This window comes from Crocodylus porosus, unplaced genomic scaffold, assembly GCF_001723895.1.
Source record: "Crocodylus porosus isolate Cpor-Errol unplaced genomic scaffold, CroPor_comp1, whole genome shotgun sequence".
Classification (NCBI taxonomy): Eukaryota; Metazoa; Chordata; order Crocodylia; family Crocodylidae; genus Crocodylus; species Crocodylus porosus.
Genome location: NW_017728943.1, coordinates 71,788,236 through 71,796,629, shown reverse-complemented (window position 1 = coordinate 71,796,629; position 8,394 = coordinate 71,788,236).

Below are 8,394 nucleotides of genomic sequence, written 5' to 3'. Positions count from 1 at the left end.
CCTGGCCCTGCCCTCTTCCGGCCATGTGACCCACCTGGTTGCCCTGGCAGCCAGGCACCTGAGCTGCCTGGGTGATTGACAGCTCTGCCAATCACCCTCACACTCACGGGGCACCTATGTGACTCCGTGACAGTGGCTCTGGAAACTGAGGCAATCCTGCCACCACTGCCTTGTTGCCAAATTGCCGGACCGGTATGGAGCTCCAAGGGCCAGAGGCGGGGCCTGACGTGCATGGGGATTGCATGGGGTCACTCTGTGGCCGAACTGCACCCATGAACCAACCCCACACACTGGCCCCAGGCTGAATCTGGCCTACAGATCAACCTCTCCCAAGGCATCTAGCCTGCAGACCAACCACATGCCCCTCAACCAGCCTGCAGGGATAGAAAGTCGAGCACCACTGGTCTAGGGCTATATGTTGTGTATCTGCACCTTGTTTGCCCTGGTGTAAGGGCTAATTATACTCTATTTCACCTTATGTACACTATCCACTGGGTGTATTTCACTCTGTCATCCCACAATTGTTCAGTGGGGGTGGATTTGCAAATGTGGTCAGCTCTGTTCTGAGACAGCATGATACTAGTACCCATGCACTGGAGTTCAGTACAAGCCAGAGCATTTGGCTAATTGCTTGCATTTCAAACTCTCTAATCCTGGCCTGATTAAACCCTTTGTAAGGACCAAGTCCAATTCAGGATTATTTCCTCTCCTGCCCAAATCTACTTGTACAACATGCTTTGGTTTTGGTCTATTTCTAGTTCAAACATTCCTCTGACTTAGCCAAGAATCATATACAGAAAGAGACTTGCTGTCAGTCGATGCCAGTCTAAATGACTGATTTAGTAGTGTGTTTAGCATGATCTCTAAGTGATCCACTCTAGAATTTATCTGTCACTATTACAGATCAACAAAGATATTAGCTAAGGAAACCTGCATTAGTGTCATGGAGTAGAATTGCTCAAAATAAAAGGGAACAACCTGACCTGGTACCTGTTTTCACCTTGCTTGTCTACCATGCTTGCCATACATCATGTTTTCTGTCTGAACCATCCTTCATAGGTACTTGTTTTGTTGCTGAATTAACCACCTGGTTCTTTACTCTTTCCCCCGCTCTTTCACCCCAATACCCTTTCTAACAGCTTTTCCTTAGAGATAAGTCTGAGTAAAAAAAAACAAATCCCCTCAAATGCATAGACAAGGGGAACAAAAAGGTATTTCTGGTTCAGTGACCCCATTTGGACCCAACTCTACTCAACATTCAGAAGACCATTTCCAACAACCCACATTTTTTCTCATTCCCCAAATACTACTGTAGTAAAAACAGTATCTGACTCTTTTCATGAGCTCATAGGAAATATTCCCAGGACTAAGAATTTTCTTGTTACACATGAGCTGCCAGTGCCATCCATACCACTTGCTTCTGTTAAGGACATGGGTCATTTTCCTTGTCACTTGCTTATTTTCTAGAGATCTTGAACATCTTCACCACTCATTATCACTTTTGTCATTTGATACTTTCATAAGATTGGAGTGAAATGGGGATTCTCCTTCACCCTTTTGAACAGAATGTTTCACCTTGTTCCTTGCAAAGTATTTGCACCCTCTTATCTTTAATTGACAGCACTGTTCAGTGAAGCATTCCTCTTTAAAGCACTTAACATCCATTTTGTCCCTCAGATCAGAGGGCATATTTCTGTGTTCTCCTTTCACACTATTTCGCTTAAGCAATCTTCCTTTCTCCACCAAAGCAAGCAGGAACCACTTTGAGATCCAAGCCTTCCTCCCAAACATTTGTTTGCCTAGAAGTATGAACAGGACTAGGGCCTAGCTGATTCAATTTTTTATTTTAATTTTTACCTATCTATCTTTATTTTTTAGTTACACCATAGGCTGACTGATATATATGCATATATAGCTGATTCATGTTTTTTGTGCTTGGATCTTTATTTTCTACTTAAAGAGTGAGATCTCTGTCAGCCTATGGTGTAAATATATAAGTTGCTGGGATTGCTCAATACTGTCCGTTTCCTCTCCTACTTCCTGCCACGACTTTGATCTTATGTGGGGAGGAAGGAGATTGGTATAGTGTTACTGTCGGTATTCACGGAATAACTCCCTAGACACGTCAAGTCGCTCCATTGATTTAATCCCTTTTCTTTTACAGCGGCTCAAGCTGCAGGCAACAGCCTCATCGACCTTCTCCCGGAACCGGCCGTCAGCTTTGGGGAGGATCCCTGTCCATGAGAACCTCAAAGTAAGTAGCTGCCAATACTCCATGCCACTAATTAACTCATTAGTGAGGCGCGGTTACTATATCTTTGCCCTATCCCCAGTGTCTTTTGCCAGGGGCAGCCCCTTCCCCCAGTTATCCTTCCAATTTTGCTGGGGCTGGCTGGTACAGTCTGGGTTCAGTTTCCCTTGTTTTCAAGGATTCCCCCTCTTGTCTCTCCACAAGCCACATTGCCGCTTCCTACTGGTAATTGACTTGTTAGCGGCTGCGCTCATTGTGTCCTATTTCCAGCTCCACTACTGGAGTTGGGAGTGTCTCTGGCTGTTTTCTCGCAGCTGACACTGATCTCTCCCAAACTGGGACCCTCCTTTGATCAAAGGGTTCCCACCGGACTGTGTCACGGAGCCTCTGCTCCTCTGGACTCAACTGCAGCGGCTACATCTTCAGGTAAGTATCCATCCACCGCCATCCTGCCGGCCTTCCAATGCCTGAAGACATTCTCCCCAAGTCCCGCCTCTGATTCTACTCCCAGCGTCCCCGGTCTGTCAGCCAATCCTGAGCTAGGTGGAGAATTCTCTCCACGTGACTGGGTGTCATCACTTACAGCATCCAGGTGTTCATCCAAGTAACAGGGCTCCAGTCAGAGACCATGATACAATATATATATATATTGCAGGATGGCCGATTCTGGGAGAAGGTTGATGAGGCTGTTGCCTGCAGCTCGAGCCACTGTAAAAGAAAAGGGATTAAATCAGTGGAGTGACTTGACGTGTCTGGGGAGTTATCCTGCGAATACCGACAGTAACACTATACCAATCTCCTTCCTCCCCACATAAGATCAAAGTTGTGGCAGACGAGTACGAGAGGAAACAGTGTGTGTGTGTGTGTGTGTGTGTGTGTGTGTAACTGATATATATCAGTTAGCTTATGATGTAAAAAATAAAGATCCAGGCACAAAAAAATTGATTCAGTTAGGCCCTAGAATCCTACTCCTGTCCATGCATCCAATCAAACAGCATTTATATTTATGAAAGGTGCCTTCTCTACTTGGAGGTATCTTCTGACTCTCTGTTTAATGCATGCTTATTTGCATCATACAGGAGCATCCCAACTTCTCACCACACCTGTCCCTCTAATGAAATACAGGGATTCCATTTCAGTGAAAGACAGTTGTTCAGTTCTTTTGTTCATTAAATCCTTGGCCTTTTTGCTAATGAGAAATCTGTTGACAATTGTGATGTGGATACCTATCCACTACAAACTGACCTAAGATCCCAAATTCATTCCATATAAGACACCCAGCAGACAGGAGAAATTTGCCTTCTTTTTGTGCTAAAAAACAAGCGGATGACCTACAGATGTCTCTTCTATAATGTCCCTTCTCCCAGCCACCTACTCTTAATAAAGACTACTTCCTAATATTTTTGTTAGTACTATTTATTTGACTTGGATTGATCCACTTAACACCCTTGTTCTTGCAGCAGGTAGCTTTGTGACTGCAGGTGTGACCATAAGATGGGGAACCTTTCAAGATTATACTATTAAGGCCTTATTCACTTGCAACAGTTGCAAATCACTGAAAGTAGTGACCTATTAAAGTTACTAAGCCTTAGGAGATAAACCACCCCTGAAAGGGAACACCTTCCCAACGCTTAGGAGGGCACTTAACACATGCTAAACTGCTTGGATATGTGTCGTTTTGAATATGTGCCAGCATTTTAACTGCACTTAAGAAGTGTTTAAACTGAATGTGTGACACCACCCTTGTCATTTCTCTCGGGTCACAACTGAAGGAGCCATGCTATAGGCTGCAATTTAAGAGCAAAACTGGGGTCAGTCTGTGAGTGGCAATTGAATAGCCAAGGTATTCTGAATTGAATGAAACTTTATCTCAGTCCAAAATTCTAGTCACACATATATTACCTTTTTTCATTGTTCCAAGTAGGATTACATGTTACATGTGGTAAGGCAGCCCTTTTAGAAAGCTGAGAAATTGAAAAACATGTGCTGCCCCCTTTTTACTGGTTCACTTGAACCACAGTTCACACACAGGCTGATTTGTCTACAGATGTGAATTGTTAATGCTGGTGAAAGCTTCTGGCCTGTTGATAGCTAAGGAGACTGAAATCTTCTGTTTACCAATGCTGTTGCAGCAGCAGCCCCCACTTTCCTTAGACAGATCAATTTCTGATCTGGAGGGACTGATTTGAGAAATGAGATAATAACAATAAACTAATCAATCCCTGTGTATAAAAACCATAAATTAGCCAATCCCTATATCTGAAGAGATTGCCTACAGTTTTGTAATGTCAATCAGATTGAGACCAGCAGCTAATTTTACATAGGTCATTGAACAGGCATCAGATGGTTATAATGTCTGATTATGCATAGCCTGAGCTGGATCTGACCAGCTGCCTAGAAGCAAGTCTCTATAGTCCATTAGCAATCCTCTGAGTTGTCCACTTCCTTCAATAATATGGTCAAAGATCCACGCATTACAATATAGTTCACCCACTGGCAGAAGAGAGAGAATTCTTTTTTTAGATCTTTCAGTTATAATTATAATAATATATGTAATGCCTCTATAGCATTCAAACCAGCAGGGGTAGATTCAGCAAAATTATGTACTATCAGCAAGGTTGCCTTCCATTCTGAGTGCGACCAGCAGGCAGTTCAGATGAGTCATATTGAGATATGGAGTCTTTTCACTACATTGTACGTGACTGGCTGGGATCTAGCTCAGGTTAGCAGTGACCATCCCGTGGCTGTTTAATAACTTGTGTGAAATGGCTTGATGGTTTTTTCTTAGAACCTTCATCATCTTCATCATTAATACAACCAACCAAACTAGTTCATCTCCTGTCATTTTTAACCAAGGTTTTTACTAGGGGTGTACAAAGCGGGCCATATTTGATTCGGCTTTGGATTCAGCCCAATTCGGGGGACGGTAATTTGATTAGTTGATTTGGATCACTGTCCCAATTCAATTCGGCCAAATCTGAATCTGAAGATTCGATGCTGATTTGGAAAATCAGCAATTCGGTCATAGACACATCTTTAAATGTTTTTTCTATATACCTCAAGGTACCAGGTGCAGCTTGTGAAAGCTGCGATGGTGGGGCAAATGGAGCATCCCACAGGAGCACAGGGCTGTGGGGGCACATGCTCTGTGGCAGACCTGGAAGTGTCCAGTCCACTTCCAGGTCCATCACCAAGTATGTGGAGGCCCCCCCCCATGCACCTGGCTCAGCGATTGGCCATGGAGGGATCCTGGGTGCCCCCCCAGACCCAGGATCCACCAGTTGCTGCCATGTCCACTGCTGAGCACACTGGCGACCCTCCGCACTCCCATGGGATGCTTCATCTGCCCCACCATTTTAGCGTTCGTGAGCCACCTGGTACCTTTAGGTATGTAGAAAAAAACATGTAATGCTGTATCTATGTCCGAATCTTTGAATCTCTCTGAATCAATTCAGAGGGTTCTGATTTGAGATTAAAGGGTCTTCTGACTCTCTTTGGATTTGGAGATTCAGCCGCTGAATCAGATGGAATCTCTGCCGAATCGAATCAGTGACCAAAGCTTCATACACCTCTAGTTTTTACCTTTGGTGGTTTATCTAAGTCACTCATGGTGCAGTTGGGATGGAGTGATTTCATATCCATACTGGATGTGGCCCAATGGATGTGTAAGTTTTCATTGGAAACAATGTTTAGGAACACATGTTTCATGAGTTAAATGAAAACTCTGTGAGGTGAGATTTGGTAACTCTCATTGACATCAATGTAAGTTGAGAGTCTGACTGTTCTCTACATCAGTTGACAGAGCCTACACAGGGAGCCTGACATGCAAAAGAGATCTTTTGGGATTCAAAAGACAGTCAGTCTGGTGATTGCCATCTTTACTAATTTCCCAAACAAAAGGAAGCTACAACTAGTCTTTCCCCCACTTCATGGGGGGAAGGTAGAAGCCAGAGGGTTCTCTTAGTAGTTAAAGTCAAAGGAAGATGACAAGATCCGTGTACTCAAAAGCTTCTGTAAAGAGGACAGGCTGCAGTTCTCTACTCCTTGAAGGATAATATCATTTTTCTCTTTCTCTGTCTTGGGTAGTCGCAACATTTTGCATAAACCGCAAAGGCATCTAAAGGTTTTTAATAAAGAGATGTTGGTTGGGCCAGTCCTCTGAAAACAAATAACCAAACCTCTGTGCCTAAACACATCTCTGAAGATCAGTGGAAATAGTCTCCCCTCATGAAAAATGCACTGGAATCCCTAGCACAAATTGTTGGCAATTTCTAGCATGCAGACCCCCAGTGACACAGAGGAATGTTGGCTAAGCCAGGTGGAATTCTTCCAGGGACTTCTACCAGTGACCCCATGTAACAGGGAGCCTTCCTGGGGCCAGCTCGATGTTGATCTGCCCACCTGTCTCTGACACACCTTGATGATAAATGATTACGATGTTACTCAGGTTGGAGGCTACCCATTCTATGCCCTGATGCCAGGGGGAACTATCCACAGCTCTGAACCTTTCCTACACCATGGCCCATGCCTCACAGATGGCATTGTAAGTTCTTAACAACTCCAGCCCCACACTGGGCCCCATTACACTCTAGTCAGGACCCAAACTAGATCCGTTGTAATCAGGCAGGCTCAATCCCCAGCATCACTCAGGACAGGCAGCTCCCTAAACCTTCTTCCCTCTTGTGTGTGGCTCCCCTCTGGGATCTTTGGCCAAACCCACCTCCAGGCCAGTTGGAACCCCAAGCCTCCTGGCTCTGAGTGTCCCTCATGGTGGACACTCAAGCCCTTTTGACCATCCTGGTCCTGGCCTAAGCATTGACCAGTCAAGGGATTTGTCTAGGCTCTCATGCTGCTCACCCACTCTCTTTTCTATGGGTCTGCCTTCTCGGGTCCTACTATGGGGTTACCCACCCAGTTGTGGGGTCTGGGATTATTAAGGTGCCCCTGCCTGCTTTTCACTGGGGAGTTGAGCAGTCCTGGTATTTGAGTGGGGCTGCCACACCACCAGCAGTCCCACCAGCCATAGCTCAGCTGGCTGATGTTTCTCTCATGGCCACTGGTAGCAAACTGCTGCCTCCCCCTATATAAGCTTGGTCCTAAAATGGCCACCCTAATCAGGCACCTGCCAGCTGCCTACCTCAGCCCTTAAAGTGGAAAGCACCCAAAGGTGCGCTGCCACACCTTGCTATAAGGGTGTGCCATCTTTACTCTGCCCAGCCATGTTGCCAGGAACTGAAAGTCACAAAATTTAGGACATGATCAGATGAAATAATTTTAGTTTGAAAAAAGAAACGAGTGTGCAGAGGAAGCAGGGGATTCAGTATCAATAAGTCTGTGTGACAGAAGGCCAACTCAGGGCCAGCTCTCAGCATCAGCCTGCCCATCAGTCCTCCAACTCTTGCTTGCCGTGACTTGCTGTTTATTAAACTGGTGTAAAATGTTGGAGGCTCCCCCTTTTAATGCCCTGATGCCAAGAGACACTATACACAGCTCCATACCATCCCTACACCACGTCCAATGCCTCACAAATGGCATCCAGATTATTGCTACACCTCTGGCTTAAGGCCAGGCTAAACTTGGTCTTATGCTGAGTCTGTTGCACTCTGTCCTTCACTGGGCCACACTCATACCACCCCTCTCTCACTGGGGCCTCTTTCACTTTGTCCACTCTCACTGGGCCTCTTTCATACTGCCCATCACTAGGCCACTCTGTACCTGCCCTGCACCCCTGAACAGTCCCTCTCAGGCCATTGGGCTTGCCTACTCTCATGCTGGCTGGACCCCATGCAGCCCTTTGGGTGGCCCGAGCTTCCCTACTCTATGTGGCTCCAACCTTGCCTCATACAGGGCTGACTCTGCCTCTAGCCCCTCACTGGGCAACTTCATACATTCACATACTTGTGGGCATTGACCTGTGTGCTGTCCTTCAGGCCACCTCTACATCCCTAACTCAGCACACCCCCTAGTGCAGCCCTTCAGATTGAGGTAAAAAAACTCTCTCTCGGTTCGTTTTCTTTGGAGGCTCATTGAATAACAAATCCTTAGGCACACATTGTTGGTGAGACAAAAGGTATATATTTGCAAATAGGGTCAGAGGGAGAAGACAAAAGATCAAAACCCTCTGCCCCTGAGTACAATCATTA